The 20,869-nt window shown below is 46.6% G+C and overlaps 1 protein-coding gene and 1 non-coding gene across 2 annotated transcripts in view; one reads left to right on the top strand and one right to left on the bottom strand.

The window, feature by feature from the left end:
* Positions 1–20,869, top strand: part of Tspan5 (tetraspanin 5) — a 167,899-nt gene that overhangs the window by 77,132 nt on the left and 69,898 nt on the right. The window lies entirely within an intron of this gene.
* On the bottom strand, positions 8,844–8,946 carry LOC142855234 (U6 spliceosomal RNA). The gene has a single exon (XR_012911489.1). It is a non-coding gene; the product is annotated as a U6 spliceosomal RNA (small nuclear RNA).

Below are 20,869 nucleotides of genomic sequence, written 5' to 3'. Positions count from 1 at the left end.
GGTATGAGGATAGCTGGAGTATTGGTATAGATATAGGTATAGATAAATACTCCTATCATATAGAGATGCGAGTATAGATAGAGTACATTGCCCAGTGAGAACAATTAAGTGCTTGTTATTAAGGGTCTTTTGTTGGTGTTTCTTAGTATTTAGTAACTTAGGTAAATTCAGAAAGGGAAGGTAAGATTGTAAGACGATTTCTTGTTCAGTTTAAAGGGGACACAGTCAGCTTCTTATTACAAAATAAATGACCCTACTAAGAGGAGCCAGAGGCCTTGTAAATATTTTGCAGTATATGTGCAATATGATATGTAATACGGCAAAGCGAGAGCCATCATTAGCAAAGTCCCCATAGTAAATACAGTAAGACAGTGTTTATGGCAGACCTGTGTTAGCCTTCAGTGTGGGCTCACAAGTACGGTCTACCAGAGACCAAGAGTACAGGGCACGTGGCTGAGATATTTGCTCCCTGATCTTCAAGTCCTCTGCAAAGACAGCAGGGAAATCATACAGAAACAAGCGGAAAATGAGGGTGAGCGGGAAAAGATGTAGGCTAGACATAGCTTTCCAATCAAGACTGTATTTCTGCCTCTTGCTGTTTGTCTGCATCTTAAAATACCCACCAAGCAGTATTCTCAGCTATATTTCCCCTCCTGTTGGTCCTGTCCAGCCATTGAGGGAGATTCCTCTCTGTCTAGAATTCAAAATTTTTTGGCAATCCTACTGTGCCCTCTGTCGTCTGAACACTTGACCTTACCCTCGGAAAGGTCATTTGGACATTAGATAACCATGCCCTGGAATTGTCTTAAAATTTCAATGAATGGGAATTTGCATGAATTGCGGCTTGGGCATTTAGCGCGTCAGCTGATGAATCGAATGGATGTGTGGTCTTTGCATGCACAGTGCCCAGGATTTGCGTTTTGGCCCTCAAACACTCACCATTTGCCTTTCCTTGTGCTACCTCTGGTCTGGCATGTGCTTCTGTTTTATCATCAGGAGTTTCCCCGTGCGTTCCTGCAATCGAGCCGACTAGACCAGATTTTCTAGACCTCTTGACACTTCTTTGTCACCACCCTTATGACTAAGGGACATAAAGTTAAGGTACTATTGATACCTAATAGAAAAATAGCTATTTCTGTGGATGTAAAACTTCAAACAGATGGGCCAGCGAGGTAGCTCAGAGGTTAGGAGTCCTTTCTGTTCTTGCAGAGGACTGGGGTTTGATTCCCAGCACACCATGGTGCTCACAATCACCTTTAACCCCAGTTGCAGAGAATCTAGCACCCTCTTCTCACATCTGAAGGCTCGTGCGTACATGTGGTACACACACACACACACTACAGTATACCCCCACACACTGCACATACACACATGCTCATATGTACACGCACACCTGCTAAATAATAAATAATAAGTAAATAAAATTGGCTCATTACTCGCTGTTCAAACAGGAGGACCTGAGGTGGATTTCTCAAGAACCCAGGTCAAGCATGAAATTAACTCCCCCATCCCCACAGGGAGCTGGGAGGCAGAAACAGGGTCCCCAGAAGCATTCAGGCCAGCCAACCTTGCATGCACAATGGTAGACAAGAGACCCTGTCTCAAATGAGACGACAGGTGCGGACTGACACTCAGCATTGTCCTCTGACTTCCCCACATGCCCTGTGGCATGTACACACCCATACGCTTGCACACAAATAATGGTACACATATATACATTACACCTATCTCACATACGCATACACACACCTCAAAAAGATGAAAGAAATGACATCGATTTTTCTCCCTAATGTTAAGCTAAATCTTTCGGTTGAGCAGCTTGGTTCTGTCCCCCACAGCGTTCATCATTTGCTGGGCATTGTGTGTGCTCCTGCCATAGCGCTAGCCTTGCTTACTGAAGCGGTGAGTTGTACTGTGGACCCCGCTATGCTGTAAGTTCCTGAACATAGGATCCCAGTGAGACCTGCAGTAGAAACCGTGGAGTGAAAGGAGTGATGAGCAGCTTTAAGAATGCCTGTCTGGCTTCCACAAGCCGCTGGATTCGGCAGGAACGTGCTGGCCTCTCACACAAGCCATGCAAACCAAATCCAAGTTCGGCAGACCTTCCTTGTCACGTAGATGGTGACTTATTCTGAGTCCCTGGAGTAGAAAGCCCTAAAGTCGTCCTTCCCCCGCACAATGCCTAATACTGCTCGCCAGCTTGTTAGGGTCTCGTGGCTCGTCTATGAGGATTTTCTAGCTGAGAATTGAAGTGGGAAGAATTGCCGTCAGTGTGGACAAAACTATTTTATGGGCTGGGGCCTTGAACTGAATGAAAAGAAGAAACCCAAGTGAGCACTGGCGGTCCTGGTCCTCTTGCTCTGCTTCCTGGGGTGTATGCACCATGACTGACTGCCTCATTCCCACGGCTGCTGTCCTGTCCTCTCCCCTCCCTTAAGTCGCTTTGCCAGGGATTTTGGTCACAGCAAAAAGAAATTAACCAACACAGTCCCCTAAGGCTCCTCTTGTGTTTTCTCCTATTCCCACGGCCACTGCCCTGGTGTACACTTGCGGTCACCTTTCATCTGCGACTGTAGAGCTCCCTGGCTGTCGCTAGCACTTCTGTCATCTCTGCAGTTAAGGCGTCCCAGCAGGTAGTGCTTCAGCAAATGTCCTTGGTGCCTCTTGCCCAGCTCCACCCTGAAACAAAAAAGGCTGACTTCTCCATCTCAACAACCCACCCAGGAAGTGGCTGCGTACAACCAGATCAGAGCCTATGACTTAAGCCAGGCTCAAGCTGTTTCTAGTTCCCTTCGGTGGCCCGCGATTCTTGGTGTGGGAACAGCCAGTACCCATTTTCCTCCTGTTTTAGCCAGGCCCCACGGGGACTCAAATCGTAGTCAGATGCTTGGTTGACCCACCTGGAATAAAAACAGGGAAGTCCAGCGTCAAATGGTATCGGGTTAAGTTCCTGGCGTCTCCATCATGATCATGGGCACTGAGGGACTACAGTAAGCGGAGTTCAGACACACCTAAAGCTGCTGTGTCTTTGTCCACTGTGGGCCCTAACATTGCTCACGACCCTTTCACTGTGCATGCTGGTCTGAGCTCAAGGCCATTGCTATTCTCTTTGTATATTTGCTGTGCATATCCAGTTCCAAGTCAGGCCAGGCCCCTTCTGATTGATGTTTTCAGTCCTAGACTTGGAACTTTTAAGTTTATGGGCCTTGGGGGGAAGGGTGTGTGTGTATGTGTGTGTGTGTGTGTATGTGTGTGTGTGTGTGTGTGTATGTGTGTGTGTGTGTGTTGAAGGGGGGTGTTACACATCTGGTTCTTAAAGTTCAACTCTGAAAGCAGGATTGTTTTCCTCATTTCAAAGCCCCACTGTGCCCCTGCCCCCATCTTCTTTCCTTTAAAAGCTTTTTAAGGCCGGACTCCCAGAGGCGGTACTCAACTTTTCTTTGCCTGTTTTCCAGACCCTTGGTCAGCTGTTCTGAACCAGCCAGCCTGCTTTTCTGCTCTTCTCTCCGTAACTAAGAGGCTGGGGTCACGCTCCTATCTTAATCCGCCAGTGTGTTTCCGCTGGAGTGTCTGGAGCTCTACAGTCCCACCTGGATTGCCCTTTCCGTATCTGTGCGGGATGCTCCCTACGTCCCGGCTTCATCTTGCAGCCCAAGAAGTTTGCATACACTTTTCATGCAGTCCCCTTAAACAAGGACATTTCTCATCATCACACTGAAATCTGAGGTGCTTTGGATTTTCAGGTTAGAGAAGTTAAATCTATAAAGTCTATGCAAATATTCCAGAATCCAAAAGAGCTTCCCAAGTCCAAATCACATTTGGTCTCAAACCCTTCAGATACAATGCTGTATGGTTGTACCTGCATTTCAGGTGAACAGTGAAGCCCAGGGCTGGACAACACTCCGGCCTCCTTTTCCTCTGCTCTGAATGTCCAGTGCCCTCTGGTGCACCTTCTGGAGTCTCCATCGGCCCCTCTCTCTCCCTGGGATGAGCCCAGCTTGTCTCTGCATCTCTTGTCTCTCAGACACACCCTACCTGCTTTTCCAAGCTTCTTGCAGACGGTGCCTTTTCCTTTCCCCTTCTCCTGCCTGTCAGCTCTGAACTCCCAAGGTTCTCAAGGAGGTACTAGAAGCAAGACCTGCCTGTATGGTCCAACAGCCATGCTGTGTTGCTTGGCTTAAGTTGGATAAACTCTGGCTCATTGCAAAACGGGCATCGTGAGGTTTCTAGATAAGTCCATAGACAGTTTCTTTGTAAACAGATCCCCCTTCCCCCACCTTTCCTAACACATGGGCTACCATTCAGACTTCTTGCTAGGTCTAACAGTAACAAGATATATAGTCAGGTGTCTCTACCAGTGTGGGTATGCTCTGAGAAATTTTAGGTGATTTCACTGTTGTTTGAACATGGTGCACTTACCTAAACCAAGATGGTAACATTTTTTTTTTTTTATCACAGACAGTGGACTCAGGGACCACTCTTGTATATTTGTCCAGCTGACAGAAACATTATTGTGTAATACACGACTCTTCTTTAATATTGCACCTTGGTGGCAATGGGCATGCCCAATTTCTTCAGAATGTTTTCTTCTGTTCTCCATGTGTGTTTGCTATAAACAATGCTGGTTTCTGCTGTTTAATTGATGGCTGATTATCCACTGTCACAGGCCTCCTCAGTGGCCTGAGTGGTGCTAAGCCCCTTGAAGACCAGGAATACCCTTCACCATTAAACAGAGCATACAAAGCAACAGGATTACTTATGGAATTTTCGTATATAATTAATTTTGGTTGCCCCCTTTTCTCCATCTCCCTGTCCCCCTAAATAGCACGTGTTCTATTACCCTCCTCCACCCCTTCCTTTAAAGCTGTGTTTCCACCCTCCTGGGCCCCTTTCTAGTTTCCTGGCTTCTATCTACACACACACACACACACACACACACACACAAACACACATACAAACACGCACTCACAGACACACACACATGCACGGGAAGCTAGGATCTGCACGAGAACATGTTTTTGTCTTTCTGAGCCTGGATTGCAGCATTTAGTATTATAATTCCAGTTCCATTCATTTTATTTCATATTTATCATTTTCTTATCTTTGCGACTCCATAAAATTCCATTGTTTATATGTACCATATTTTCATTTTCCATTCATTGGTTGGTGGACATCCAGGCAGTGGGACTATCATTCATTCTCCTGCCCCTTTATGAGCCTGATGAGTGAACAGAGGCTCATCTGATCCTTGCTGTTGAATTTTTGGGCTGAGAGCGGAGAGACTCACGGGGGACAGATTTATGCAAAACACAAATCATTTGCCAGCCACTCCTTTACAAGGGTCTGTTGGGGAGCCCCTGGGGCAACTTTGCCTCTGCCCCAGCCCACAGGTTCCCTGCACTTGGTGCAGGCTGTAGGCAGCTGTTTGCACAGCAATTCTCTGCAGCGTCCGCTGCCTCTGCTGGAAGCCAAGCCAACATTATTGGTCTGCAGGGAATGCATTCCTTGGGCTCCACTCTCCCATCCAGCATGCTCTGCCCCTGTCGAAGGCCAGGCCTCCTGCCCGTCCCTGAGACCAGTGTCTCGGTGTGAGTCACCATACCCCTGCTGGACTGGTGGCAGCAGAATTCCGGTCTTTGATAGTAAGGTGCAGTGCCCACATGCCACCCGCCTGCCTCCCAGCAGCTGGGCTCCCCCTGTAAAAAGCCTCTAGCATCCTCAGCTCCCAGGAGGAAACAAGCTGCTGCTTGTGGCACCAGAGCTCCAATTTGTCACCCTCTCCACTGGCTCTGGCCTTCACCTCCTCCTCTATGGCATCTTTCTTTCACAGGGCTGCCGCAGCTGGGCTCCAGCTTGACATCGAAACCACGTGCTCTGGCCTCTGCTGTGGTCTGTCCTTGGGGTTGTGGCATGTGTTCCTGTCCCTACCGCTGCCTCCTTCCTCCGCCAAGGTCTGTTCTTGAAGTATGCTACTCTCCCACGAGGCTTGTTCTGGCCGACACCCACTCCTACTTCACCACCATGGCCAGCCACTTTGGGAAAATGCAGGACCCGCTCTGCATGGAGCCCGGTTAGCACCCCAGCTCGGCTCCAGTGGTTCCTCGAGTTCCTCCTGACTCTAGAAAGAGTTTAGAATTCCAAGCATGGATTTCAGGAGCCAGAGTGAGGCTGATGTTTCTCTTACGTTTATCTGCAGGAAGGCAGCAAGGCTGTGGAGGTCAGAGGTCAGCGTGCAGGAGCTGGTTTTCTCCCTTTTTACCATGTTGTGCGTACTGGGGATTGAACTCAGTTTGCCAGACTCGGCAGTGAGTGCTCTTACTCGCTGAGCCAGCCCCCTGGACCTGTAGGCTTTCTCACCATTTCCCCAGTGCAAAGCCAGCCCCTTACTCTCCCCACGTCTTTCTCTTCTCACTAAAACCAGAGTGCTCCCCTCACCCCCAACCCCGCCCCTGCCCCGTGTTCCCTGCTTCCTTTTGGCCGCCGAGGCTCGCTAACTTTTGGGAGTTCCCAGGGAGCCCAGGGCATGGAGCTTGCAGATAGCTGAGTATCCCGGGACAGGGTAACTGTGTGGCAGCCTTACTCCTGTCTTCACAGGACACACAGGTGAGCGTTTGTCCTGGGCCCCTGAGAGATGAGCACGAGGCCCAGCCTAACCCGTCTCAGGCTTTCTTGGTTGGGACCGCTGCATGCGCCATTTTTCACATAGCCGCCGGGGAACTCGGCTGCGTGTGGTAGAAGATACAATATATTAGCTTTAGAGAAGAAGCACGGCGAATTCCTACTTGAAAGTACAGCCGGCTATGGAGGGAGCAGCAGAATCAGAGTGGATGGTGTCTCGGCATCAAGTGTCTTGATCATGATTCTCTCAGTGAATTACTTTCAAGGGTATTGAATCAATGTAAGAGATCTATATAGAATTTCCCAGTCAGCAAATGTGTGTTCACAGGGTCTCACTAGATAGTCCAGGCTAGCCTTGAACTCATGATCCTCCTGCCTCAGCCCCCTGAGCACTGGGATTATAGGCCTTTGTTACCATGTCTGACCTCAAATCTTCATAGGCATTCTTTCCTGAGAGAGGCTCAAAAGTTGCTCAGAAGTTTGTGTGTAAATCCCGACAGCAGGCGAGCTGAAACACTTGGAGTCTCTTTAAGCAGTGATCAGCTAAGTATGATCTTAAGAGTCTTGCTGAAACACTCCACGGGTCCATGAAGCATGAGAGCATATTTGAAATTTTAACCGACGTGTGGGAATTGGATGTGACTGTGATTTTAATAAAATAAATTTCGTCATGCGGGGAGGAGGAAAAGCGTGTCTCAAAAAGGAAAACACCATTTATCTCCTCACGCAAACGGTCCCCTTGCTCACAACTGTCACAGAGGATGTGAAGAGCCATATTGTGCCGGCTCTGGGGTTCATGAGAAGCAGCTCTGGAAGGTGGCATGTCGTGAACGAGTGATTTATGTCCCATGAAAATTCATTCAGCCATTGTCACGCTTCCAGGGCTGCTGACACATAGGGCAGATAGAGCCCAGTCTCTTCCCATTCAGCGTGAGGACAGAAAGGCTGCAGGATTGGGGGTGATGGGCTGGGGCAGACATAGCCTGTCTCTTTTTCCAGGGAAGGCGAGAGCATGCTGGCCTGAGGCTTTTGAGAGAAATGTCGTTGTTGTATTTAGCGGGGGTGATAATAATAAATTAAAGAGCCGTACGATTTTAAAAACACCGTTAATGTCATGTCAGGATGTGAGCAAATGACAAAGTTAAACTAGACGCTTCATTAATAATCGTGTGAAAGTCATCTGCCCTCATTAAGATTTTGAGAGTGGGCATGAACGGCAGCCGGGGTCAGGAATGGGAGGCAAGAATACATTCTAAGCCATGAGGACCCAGAGAGGTCGACTCACCTCTTTTAGCTTCTGATCTCCCTTCGTTCTGTTGGAGCTCTTCATTAGTCTTAGCTGGCAGAATATTAATATGCACATATTAACATGCTGAAGAACAATGATCAAAGCGGCTCTGTTTATAGTTTGCGGTCGTTGATGGACATTGCTATTATTTATATGATCTTGGAAATAATAGGTTTCTTCCTAAAGACTGTCTTTGGGGCAAACATTTGATAGAAATGACAGAATGTGCTTCCTAGAAAATCACTTACATTACTCTTGAGCTCAGAGTGGCTCTGACTACCTGCTGAAGCTGTGCTGGCCCTCTGCCATGGAATGGGGGTGAGGTGGAGGAGTTCTCATGATGCCCCACCCGTCCCTGAGGATTTAGAGGTAGTTCATGGTTGATGAGGGAGGGAGACTTTCTTCAGTGGTCTAGCCAATGGTAAAATACCTATGCTCCAGTAGCCATGAGACGACAATGTGAAAAGGGGGTTGGGGACCCACAGATGAGAAGTGGAACTCTGCATTCTCCCAGCCAGAGGAACACTAGGCTCCTGTAGAGAGGCAGAAACGCCACCTATTGCTGACCTCAGAGACGCTGTTAAGACCATTTAAGAACTTATTAAAGTTGTGGGAACCTTAAATGGTCCTAAATTTTTTTAAATGAGACCTACACAAAAGTAGACTTGCTGTGTATCCCTCTGCTTTGTCACCCACCTTCTCCCCTTGTCCTTTCCACGTCTCCTCTCTGCTCTTCTGGCATCTCTTTTGGCAAACCTGTCACCTGGAAATGATTATGGTGAAGTAGCAAGAGGTACCCCTCGAGATTAATGCTTTTAATTAACTCACTGACTGATTCAGACAGCTCTTGCTATGTAGCTCTGGCTGGCCCGGAACACAGAGATCCATCTTTCTCTGCCTCTCAGTGCTTGGGCTAAAGCCATGTGCCACCACCACAAAAAATATGGACCACTTCACAAATTTGCATGTCATGCTTGCACAGGGGCCATGCTAATCTTCTCTGTATGGTTCCAATTTTAGTATATGTGCTGCCAAAGCGAGCTGGAGAGATGGCTCAGCGGCTAAGAGCACTGGCTACTCTTACAAAGGTTCTGAGTTCAATTCCCAGCAACCACATGGTGGCTCACAGCCATGTGCAATGAGATATGGCACCCTCTTGAGGAAGAGACCTGGTCGGTTACCCTCATCAACTTAGGCTGTGAAACCCAATATGGGCAAGTTCAACAGAACTGCCATATACGGGCTGCCTATGTGTGTTTCAGCATTGCCAGGGCATAAACCTTCATTCATTCATTCACCCCTCAAGATATAGTATGTTTGTTGGCCAGAAATATGCTATTGCCAAACACAATTCCAATAACCCCAGTAAGCTGGAGCCCTGGGAGCCGTGCAGTGCAGAGCTTTGACAGCCATGAGTAGTGTCTGTGGACAGTTTCCTTTACACCCAAGACCTTCTCTGGGGCATCGTGGCTCTAACTACCTCTTGAGAATTTCCTTGTAAGTATCTCAGCTGTAACACAATTGAAGTGTATTGTTTACTCTAAACCTGACTTTCCTTAAAATTAGGAATCATCTCAGAAGCTCCTATTACATATTTACAAATATGAAACCTACCCACATGCATGTGTGCTTGGGCCGACACACACATACACGCACACACTGAGTTCTCCCCACACGGTTCTTAAACCCTATGAGGGCCATTCCACCATTCGTTTGTCCTGTTTCACTTTGGTCCTGTTTTTTATGGGGGCGTAGGCATCATCCCCTGAGTGCATCGCCTCTCTGGGCACCAAGCTCCTTCAACACAGTTCTTGAAAAGAAGAGACCTAGCTGGCCAGTGGAGGTTGCACACCTTTAATCCCAGCACTTGGGAGGCAGAGACGGGGAGATCTCTGAGTTCGAGGCCAGCCTGGTGTACAGAGAGAATTTCAGGACAGCCAAGGCTACACAGAGAAACCCTATTTGGAAAATCCAAAAAGGAAGAGGAGGGTGGGGACGAGGAGGAAGGAGGAGGAGAAGAAAAGGAAAGGAGGAGCTAGCGACAGAGACTGTGGTTTGCTGCTCTTCTCAGGGATCCATGTTCAGGTCTCAGCACCGTGTCAGATGACTCATAACTGCTCCGTCTCTGTCTCCCCAGGGTTGATACCCTCTCCTTGCCTTTGCTGGCACCTGCAGGTGCGCGCACACACACAAACACACACCCCATAAAAATATTTTAATAGGAAGAAAAGGACACCTCTACCCTCATTGTTCCCTGTTGGAGGATGTGGTGTCCTCTGTTGCCCTGCAGTCTCTGTGTCTCTCCGGTCTGATTTCATCCATTCTCCCCCAGTCTCTGAACATTCATTCCCTGTCTGCTGAGCTCAGGGCCTGGTCTAGGCTGAAAGAGTTGGCAGGGGACAAAATGAGTCGTTGTCCTTAATGGAGCCACCTTCGGGGGCTGAACTGTTTTAGGCCCCTGAACTCACATGATCTAATCCATTTTGCCTGGGGACCTGCCCATGCAGCGTCTGCTGGAATTTCAGATCAGGCCTGGGGAGATGGTGTCCTGACCCTGTGGAATTAATGCTCCATGTTTGTGTCTTTGCAGTTTGTCATTTAGATCTGACTCATTGTGAGTCTGTCCCTTGGGCTGCCTTTTAATCCCCCAGTACCCAGAGTAGTCCCAGTGGTGTTTAATAAACGGTCATGCATAAATGCTTAAAGGCAGTGTGAGAGTCTTGGGGTTACCATTCCTCAAAGGTGTCTTGTTTTCTTCCTCTCCTGCTAGGGATAGATCCCCCAGTACTTGTTGCTTCTAAGTGGCTTACTCCATTCTTAAAAAGAGCCTTGTCATCTAGCCAAGCTTTTCATACATACACTTTGACAATTGTGCTCAGGCAGGAATTTGCAGGAAAAGGGAAAAATGTAACGAAACCCCTGTTCAGGTGGGTTCTAGTGTAATTTGGTTGTGTGAACTCTGATTGCTGGTTTACTGGAAACAAGCCTTTACCACTGGTTCTCTGAGGATAATGTGCAGATAGAAACAGACGGTCAGTAGTTGGGACTAGGTCTGCTGAAGGATGGCGTACTTCTGTGTCCCCTGACTGGGGTGGCAGCGGCACACCCTGACAGCTTGCCCATGTATGTTGATTTAGTGTCATTTGTGCTGTGTGACAATAAAACTATCATGTGACTTTTAATAAGAAACCTTTACCAGGGGGACGTCTTGGACTCCGTTTTTATAATCCACTGAGCCATGACCTCAGCCAGGCTCTGTCTGTGGACTTCAGCAGGCTGTCAACATAGCTTATGTTCATTCAAGTTCTAAATGCTAGTCCATTTGTCTTCAGTAAGACTGCTGACTTAAAAAAAGAGTCCTTTTCGTGTGTTCTTGCCGTTCCCTGCCCTTCCCCCGTTTCCTATTGACAGGTCTGTCTGCTTGTCACTGCTCCAGTAGCATTACCGAGTAAATGCCGATTGTAACCACATTTAGCCAGATTCTGGAGCTGTGACTGTTGAAAAGACCCGACCGCGGTCTCAAGGGAGCCCATTCTGCTCCCGCCCTGCTGCCCACTTCATCAGTAGAAGGGCTGTCTTCCATGCAGTGCCTGGGGGACCCAGGCCCTTCTCTTGTGTTTCTGTTAGTGGTATTGTGCTCTGTTTTCTGTAGAAGGGGAAGGAGAGACGATGAAGTAGATCCGTGTCTTCTCACCCTGTCCCCTTGCAGTCTGTTGACAACGACAGTCACAAGGCCATTCAGACTCCCAGAGGAGCTGAGGCATGGCTCGCTGGATACCTCCAAAGGAGGAAACAGTTTGGTAGCCAGCTCAGCCACACATCCCATTGAACTAGTTCCAACCTGTGTGTGCAGAACATTCCCGTCATCACACGAAAGCATTTGCAGGGTTTGCGCTGTCATGTGTTCTAAACCCTGTCTCATCGGAGAGTTTTCCGAACCCCCTACCCCATTACACTGCCTTTTCCTAAGTGCCGCTATGGCTTACATTCTGTTACATGGTTTTATTTTTATCTAGCTGGCCAGAGCTTGACGCAAGCAGACAAGATTAGTTTGTTTGATGCCGAGCCTAGAATCATATCTGACCCTTGTCTTCAAGGATTCTTGAACTTTTCAATGGTAGCATTTGTCATCTGTGTGTCAGGAAATCCTTGCTGCCCAGCCCTTGTTATAGGTCGGTCACGGACACCTGCTGCTTTTGGTGGGTAGACCCTTGCCATCCTCAAATGCACATCCGTTCAATACCTCATCCAATGATATTTCTCTGCCCTGCTTGTTTGTGGCATGAAAGAACAAGGTAATAGCACACTTCGAGGTTGTCTTGTAAGTAAATGTATTACTCGGTTAGAGGAAATTACAATAATGAAAGTGAAATATTTTGCAGATCATGGAGGTAAATGTCAAGAAAATAAAATCTCTGCTTTGCTGTAACCTTTGAAAAACTCTGCTTATGGGCAAAGCAGCCTCTTCATTGCTAATAATAACGCCACTGGGGGAACTGGAAGAAAGAGACGCTTGTCATTAGATGCCAAGCTAACGGCTTGTCTTGTTTGGGTGGAATGCTAGTCATTGAGGGACAGTAGGACTCAATCTGGAAGTCCGCTTGGGAGAAAAGGGAGAAATACTTCCCCTTAGTAAAACTGCATTTCTGTGTTAGGGTGCTGTGGATAGAAATGGCAAAAACTTAGCTTGAGATAAAATCTTGTTCTGTGGGAAAAAACTCAGGTGTGTGTTGTTGGAGATTCCACAGGAAAGTAACCTCTCCAAAGGGAGAAACAGACAACTCGGATGGATTCAGAGAGGTCCTGCTACACTGAGGGAAGATGAAGTGCTTTTTGGTTGTCTGTGGGCCGGGATGGTTGATTGACTCAAATTTCTGCTTTCTATCAAGTGTAGAGACAGCGTGAAGACAGTCTGACTGTCCCGACCCTGGGGACACAGGCCTGAAGATGTTGGCTTGGTGTTTGCCATGTTTGCAGATGCGAAGAGCATCAGGAATCTCCCCGTGTTGTGAAGTCTTTCCAGCTACTGCTTATGAACGGGTTTCAGGCAAAACCCAGAGCCTGATGTCAGTAAGAGGCTTGAAAAAAAGCCGCCTTAAAACAGCGTTCAAGAAAATAGAGTGCATACTTAATATTTTTGCATATTTAAAGGATTATAAACCCTCTGGGGCCTCCTAGTCTCTAATTTATTATCCCGTGCTTACTCGTTGATAAATTTCCCTTCTTGCAGAAAGACAAATGGATAAAGCTGAACACCCGCGTTCCCCCCTCGTAATGAAATTGCCTCATTAGACTATAGTGTGTGGGCTTTTTGGTTTGTTTGTTTTCTTTTTCTGGTGTTGTGGTTTGAAGCCCAGGCCCACTACATACTGGACAACACTACCACTGGAAAGAGCCCGGAACGGTTAGCTGAAGCATACATCTTGAGTACATAGTACTGTTTAGCTGCTTGTATATTTAAAGTTACTCTTCGAGATGTCCAGGTTTGGAAGGTTGGAAAGGGAGAGTTCAGGCTGGTGGCTTTGCCTCTTCTCCACCATTTTACTGCAGACACTAACAAGGAGACATTGTCCCCCTGTCATCTGAGATTCTACTGAGATGTTCCATCTGTGTTGTGTGTGCACACGTGATACATAGATATATTCTGGGAATGGATCATATAAACCAGAAAGAGGGCAGAGCCTTAGGTTAGGATTCTGCTGTTCCACTCTAGTGGGGAGGTGGGTTCCTTTTCTTGGCTTATTCTATTCTGTGTCTTTTTTTACTAAAGTGTGAGTATTTTCAGGGCCTACATTGTCAAGATCCTAAGCAACCTGTTCACCTTCCTGTACCCAATTCCACAGGGAAGAGATTAGCATTTTGAGTTTGCCGTTGAGATGTCAGAGAAGCCTTGCTGCCTCTCTGTTGGACCGTGGCCCCTGTACAGACGGACTTGCCACACTATTAGAAGCAACTCTGAGCTTGGCTGCAATTCTCTGGCATTTACAGGTGTCTCTGGGAGACTAATGGATACCCTAGAAGAGCAGGCAGGATGATTGGAGCCCAGAGGGAGCACCAGCTGGAGTGTGGAGTTGGTAGAAGGAAGTTCTCAAGGCCTTTCTACGCTCTGCACACGTCAAGCAGGGTCACCTCTGAAGGGTGGTGGGTGTCAGCAGGCAGCCATTCCACCTGCCACTCAGAGCCTTTGTCTGCTTCCTGCTGCGAATCTCAGTTCTGATGTCTTGCTAGCCAGCCGATTGGGGGCCAGGGAAAACGTGAGACTTAGTTTCTTTCTTTCTTTTTTTTTTTTTTTTTGATTTTCGAGATTTTGAGTTTTTCCGTAGCTTTTGGTTCCTGTCCTGGAACTAGCTCTTGTAGACCAGGCTGGCCTCGAACTCACAGAGATCCGCCTGCCTCTGCCTCTCGAGTGCTGGGATTAAAGGCTTGCGCCACCACCGCCCGGCGAGACTTAGTTTCTAATTGCTAATTCCCTTCCCAGGTATAGGAAATTCTTTTTTAAAAAGCTTTATTATTGTCTAGCATTACACTCCAGTAATATTTAAAGTGTTTTTAAGCTTTGTATTGACAGAAGGTAGAGAGCTATTTTATTTTATTTTTTTTTACAGCTCTAGACCTGAGCCTAGGGCCTTGTGTATTGTAGGCAAGTGCTCTTCCAGTGAGCCACAGGCCAGGCCATCTGTCCTTCTACATTTGGAATGGGCAGTTCTTGAGGCACATAGACCTTTTATTTTTGTCAGCTTGCTTTCAACCGCTGTGGTTTAAAGGAAGCATCTGAGTGATGGACAAAGGGGTTCTAGCCCAAAAGATTCTAAGGGAAGGGTCAGTGCCCTTTTATGGGCAACTGAGTCAGCTCAGCCAACTGAGTTTTGATTAAATAAAATCCTCACCTCTTGGGCTACATTAGATGGTTGACACATTATACTGTAACAGATGTGACCGTGTCTAGAATGGGTAGCACAGGGAGGTCCCGGTCACTATTATTTATATAAAATCTAGTTAAAATCCTGGTCCACCATGGATATGTTCCTCTTGTGAGTGTGCTTACTGGAAGGTTTAAATAAAGAAGCTTGCGTGCTTAATGATGGAATTTAAGCAATAAACAAACTTTTTTCTCATGCATGATTGACATTGGTGTCTGCTTCAGTTGCTTCCCTTCTTACTTATTGAGGTAGGCTCCCTCAGTTGAACCCAAAGCTCACCAGTGTAGCTAGTCTCGCTAGCCAGCGTGTACCCAGGGCCCCTGTCACTTCCTAGGCTCCTCTTTTTTTTTTTTTTTTGCATTTCCTCAGCTTGTATTTGACAGGCCTGAGGAATGCTACTCAGTATTTATAGAATGCCCCCAATTCAGATTTGCTGCATGTATTTCTCATGAGCATACTAGAGGAGGGTCCCAGATAAAGGGCTGGGAAGATAGCTCAGTGGGTAAAGTGTTTGCAATGCCGTCATGAGACCCGAGTTCAGATCCCTAACACCCATGCAAAGCTGCATGCAGCAGTGAGTGTCTGTAACCCCTGCCCTCACCAGATGGAGGTCAAGAGGTGAGAAGCTCTGGAAGACCTTGGCACGTACAGCAAGAGACCCACCTCAGAGCGGAAGGTGAAGCCCAACACTCAAGGTTTTCATCTGACCCACAGGTTCCAGGCACACTTACATTCACGCTTACGTACACAAACATGCACCTCTCTCCTCTCTCTCTCTCTCTCTCTCTCTCTCTCTCTCTCTCTCTCTCTCTCTCTCTCTCTCACACACACACACACATACACACACACACACACACACACACACACACACACACACACACACACGTTGGGTGGGAGAGAAGATCCCAGATAAAATGCCTATTTCTGTCCTTTCTAGGGCACCCAGGTGGCATGACTTACCACCGTGTGACCAGCTGTCCAGTAGAACCTGCCATGTCTCGCTGCCCGTAGCCACTCTGCTGTCTCCCCTCCTTTCCGCCCTGTGTTCTCAGAGGGAAGTCACTGCACACATTTGCGTAATGAACGGAGACCTGTCTGTCCCCGAGCCGGCTTTGGGGAGAGGGTCTAAATAAATTACTTAGAGTTCTGTTGTCCTCTGAGCATGGGGCTTTAAAATTAGCTTTGACGGTAGAATGCTGTTCCCTTCGTCATAGTTTCAGTCTCACTGTGGGGGCCGTTTTAACTCCCCAACTGCTGCCATCCAGCCTCGCTGCAGCCATCCAGCCTCGGCCAGCGCCTGTGGACGCAGAGCGTCTGCCGGGGTTTGTCTTCGTGTTCCAGGCATGCCAGATGCTGCCCACTCCTGCCCTGGGTCAAGACCCAGTGCTGTTGGTGTGTTTTCTTCCGCTTCAGTTAGTTCCCTGGCATTTTTGGAGGCCTCAGCCCTGATTGTCCTATATGCTATTTCTGTGGCTGTCGACCCTGTTCAGAAAAATGTTAGTAGCAAAACACTTATCCTTTTAATATCTTTAGGTGTTGTAAGGACACAACGGACAATGATGTCTTTTCATGGCCATTTGACTTTAACTGACTCCTAATAAGAATACATCATTAAAGATTTCCCATGTAGTCGAATTTGAATGACTTCATATATAACACTGCACATCACACGATTGTGTGGTGGTTCTGCAGAGTTTTTCATCTTGGTTCTTTGAAAATATTCCATATCACCTTTAACAAATTTATTAATTAAAAATACATTTTGCTTACTTTTTGTTGAGTATATAGTCAGTGAGAATTAGACACTTTTTCCAAGTGTAGAAGCCTGTGTATTTTTGCCCCTGGGCTTCAGCAGAGAATTAGTGGTGAGGTCAGGGGTTCATCCATCCTCAGTGTTTCATGGATATGCCTCCCTCCCTGCAGTAGGAGGCTGCTTGTTCATTTCCCGGCCGCCCAGACCCAAAATAACCACACAGAAACTATATTAATCACAACACTGCTTGGCTTATTAGTTCAGGCTTCTTATTAACTAACTCTTACACCTTAAATTAACACATTTTTATTTATTCTGTGTGTCGCCACAAGGCTGTAGCTTACTGGGTAAAATTCCAGCATCTGTCTCCTTCGGCAGCTACATGACTCCGCCTACTTTTTCTCTATATCTCTGTTCAAATTTCCCACCTGGGTTTATTCTGCCCTGCCATAGGCCCAAAACACATTCTTTATTAACCAATAGTAATAAAACATATTCACAGCATGCAGAGGGGAATCCCCTATCACCTCCCCACAGTCCACTGCTAAAAGTGAATAGTGGCTGCTCTGAGCCTACAGAAGAAAAAGGGGTCAGTAGAAGTGAAATTCCCAGGGTTATGATTTTTCTCTCGTAGGTTTTCCTGGAACCCTTGGCATCAGATCCCACATGCCTTTTGGTGACTATTACTAAAGTGGGTGAATAAGTAACAAAAAAGCGTTAACAGAAACATTCAGAGGCAGCAGACAATTCAGTAACTCTTGTTTTCCTGAGAGCACAAGTTTAAACTGGGGTTTTTGTTTTTCCTTCTGTACAGCTTTTCATACACTGTCGTTTATGCCAGGAAGGAACACTGTTTGATAAGAAGACACACAAATACTGCAGTGCCCTTTTCTCTTGCTCCTGTTGGCTTCACACCCAGGTGACTCACACTCCGAGCCAGGTTGAAAGCCACTGTGACTGTTTGGGAGCCAACCAGGGCCTCCCGAGCTGCTTCCCGAGACAGGAAGGCAGCCGTCCCCCGGTTACGGAGTTGTCATCTGCACATCCTCCTGCAGGAAGGATGGAATTCGCTTTCCCACCCGCGGCCCTGGCATGCAATTTCTCTGCATCTCAGGCCAACACCGTGCAAGACTTACAGGTCCTGGAGCATTCCCAGCAGGTCCTGTGTACAGGACATGCCTGTGGCTGTACATGCAAGTGCATGTATCCAGAGTAACTTACTAATCTTATTGTATGGAAAGAATGAATTCATAGTATTTCTGCTTATGATAGAATTAATCAGAATAAGTAATAACTCCTCCCCAGCACTGTGGTAGGTCTTTCCTATTTAAAATGCAGGATCAGATTTCCAAGTGTTTTGTTAGGTTTTTGTCTTGTGTTTGTTTTGACGAGGGTCTCACTCCGCTGCTTTCCAACCTCGGTTCCCAAATAGCTAGGACAAGATGTGTGTGCCACTGAGCACAGCTTAATTTATTCTTCTGCTCTCAGCACTGGGAGTGATCATGCTTTTGGCAGTGGGTAATGGAATACGTGATAGCCATCTGAAGATTGGCATTTTGTATCAGTTCAGGATTTTTTTTTTAAAAACTGTTTACTTATTTGTTTCTGCATTTGCCTTTAAGCAAAATACCTGACTTGGTGGTAGTGGGAACCAATTTCCTGTATTCATTTATTTAGCCTTTTAAAAAATACGTTCTGGGCGCAGGGCCCTGTTTGGGGAGCCACAAATGGACCAGATGGAGATGGACTCCATTCTCTTGAGTCCCCATTCTAGTGAGCAATTGCAAATGTAATTTAAATGGATTATTTTATAAGGTGGCAACTGTGATAGAGGCGGGCAAGGTAGCACAAGTAGTCAGTGAAGACTTACTTGAAATGAACCATCTGAAGTGACCCCTGATAAGTAAGAATAGCCCATTCTTCTAAGAGAAGGGTGGCTTCACTGGGTGAGAAGGGGGAGCAATTGCTTGGAATGGTCAAAGAATGAAGAGCAGACCCACGTGACTACAGAGAGCGTAGGGTGCAAAACTGTACAGGGAGTAGGTGGGGCAAACGGTACCCGTGCATGCTTAGAAAAGGGCACACGTGGACATGTTTGCACAGACTGAAAACACCCTCGGTCAGGAGGCATCATCTCTAGTTCTATGGGGACCTTGTTGGATGCTGTGGTCACTCCTGGGTTTTTTTTTGTTCTTTTGTTTTTTTGTGTTTTTTTTTTTTTTTTTTTTTGAGGCACGGCTTCTCTGTAGTATTGGAGCCTGTCCTGGAACTAGCTCTTGTAGACCAGGCTGGCCTTGAACTCACAGAGATCCACCCACCTCTGCCTCCACTGTGCTGGGATTAAAAGCGTGCACCTCCACCACCACCCAGTTTGGTCACTCCTGTTTTAGTCCCTCACAGGTGAGGCTCACTTCCTGTTCCAGCCCTTGACTCACGGAAAGTTCCGGTGTTTGCCGTCTGTTTCTTATAGTCTCAGGAATCTAAAATCGAGGGCAGCACGCACGCTGTTTCCCTTGGTCTTTTCCTCAAATGCCTGGAAGTGCCTGTTAAATGCTTATTTGGTCTTTAATGTATTTATCATATCTTTTCCTTAGAAAGCAAGACTTTCCCCCAGAGGAGGATCTTTCTCAAATCTCTATATCATCCATCAGGTCTAAACCGAAAGTTTTGTTTCATTACATTTTTATGCATAGTTAATGCTTATTTTGACACCGTTTATATTTATTCTTTGATAACAGAATACTTCAGGGCATGTTGTTCATTAAATCCAGAATTTTATATAAGAAGCCTGTAGGCACCCAACTGAATTTAAACTGTAAATAAGCTAGATATAACACAGTCGTTTCAGATCGCATTGTATTCAAGATGAGGCATTTTAAGTTAGTGCAGCGGCTCTCAATCTGTGGGTCATGACCCCCCCCGTGGTTGCATAATCAGAAATCCTGCAGATTGATATTTATGTTATGATTCATAACAGTAGCAAAATTATAGTTATGAAGTAGCAACAAAACAATTTTATGGTTGGGGGTCACCATGACATGAGTATTAAAAGGTCGCAGCATTAAGAAGGTAGAGAGCCACTGGGTGAGTCTATAATGGTTCTTTTCTTTCATCCTTTTCCTAGACAGAGTCTCATGTAATGTAGGCTGTCCTCAAACGCACTATAGCTGAAGTTGACACAAGCCTTTAAAAAAACTATACATACGTACACATATATAGTGTGTATATAACATATACACACTATATATGCCTATACACATATAACTACACATATATAACATATATACACGCTATATATACATATATATACATATATCTGCCTGCACAGTGTATGTGTGATGGACAGAGGATCACTTGTGGGAGTCTGTTCTCTTCTTCCCAGAGAGGGCAGGGAACCCTGATAGCTCTATGGGCTGACAAGAGAGGGGAACTTGATTGGGGGAGGGGGAGGGAAATGGGAGGCGGTGGCAGGGAAGAGGCAGAAATCTTTAATAAATAAATAAACGGAAAAAAACAAAAAACAAACAAAAAACACATTAAAAAAGTTGCAGTTTATAATAAAATAATCCCACACTAGTCCAAAAAAAAAAAAAAACTCAATTCATCAGGCTCGGCACCGAACCATCTTGACAGTCTGACCTTGAACCTCAGATCCCTTCCTTTATGTCTTGAGGCTGGGCGCACCACCACGTTTGATTTGCAGTGCTGGGGACAAAACCCAGGGTTTTAAGGATGCTAGGAGCTGGTTTTATGCATTCTACCAGCTGAGCCAGCTCCCCTGCCTTCCAGTGAACCTTGATGATGTTGCTTGCGTGTGTGGCGTGAGCAATGAGTGAAGGTATAACTGGTGTGCCAGAGTATGGGGTGTGGGGTGCCATGCGAACCCTCCAACCAGCTTGCGCCTTGATATTTCATACTGTGTGGAGAGTGCAGCCTGGAGCTTCACTAAATCATGGTGGGACTTTGGAAGCAGTAGGCTCACATTTCAAATCAAATGAGTTTCAAGTTAAAAAAAAAAGTGCTAAAAAGCTAACAGCTGGTCTTGGAACCAGAGACCTTAAATCTTTTTAGGGAGTTGAGGCATGACACTTCCTTTTATAATAAGGGAATTTTCATATTAGAAAATATCAAGAGTCAGATATAACCAGCGGTCTGTTTTGGGGAAACCTGTTGATTCCAAGCCCCTGATAGAATTTAATGTCTCACCAAGAACACTTTGGGCGTTTTCTTTGCCATACCGGGTTTGATGTGGCCTTGCCCAAGCCGTGTTGCTCACTTTGACCCTTTGAT

Source organism: Microtus pennsylvanicus, chromosome 7 (genome assembly GCF_037038515.1).
Source record: "Microtus pennsylvanicus isolate mMicPen1 chromosome 7, mMicPen1.hap1, whole genome shotgun sequence".
NCBI lineage: Eukaryota > Metazoa > Chordata > Mammalia > Rodentia > Cricetidae > Microtus > Microtus pennsylvanicus.
This window is presented reverse-complemented; position numbering and strand designations above follow the sequence as displayed.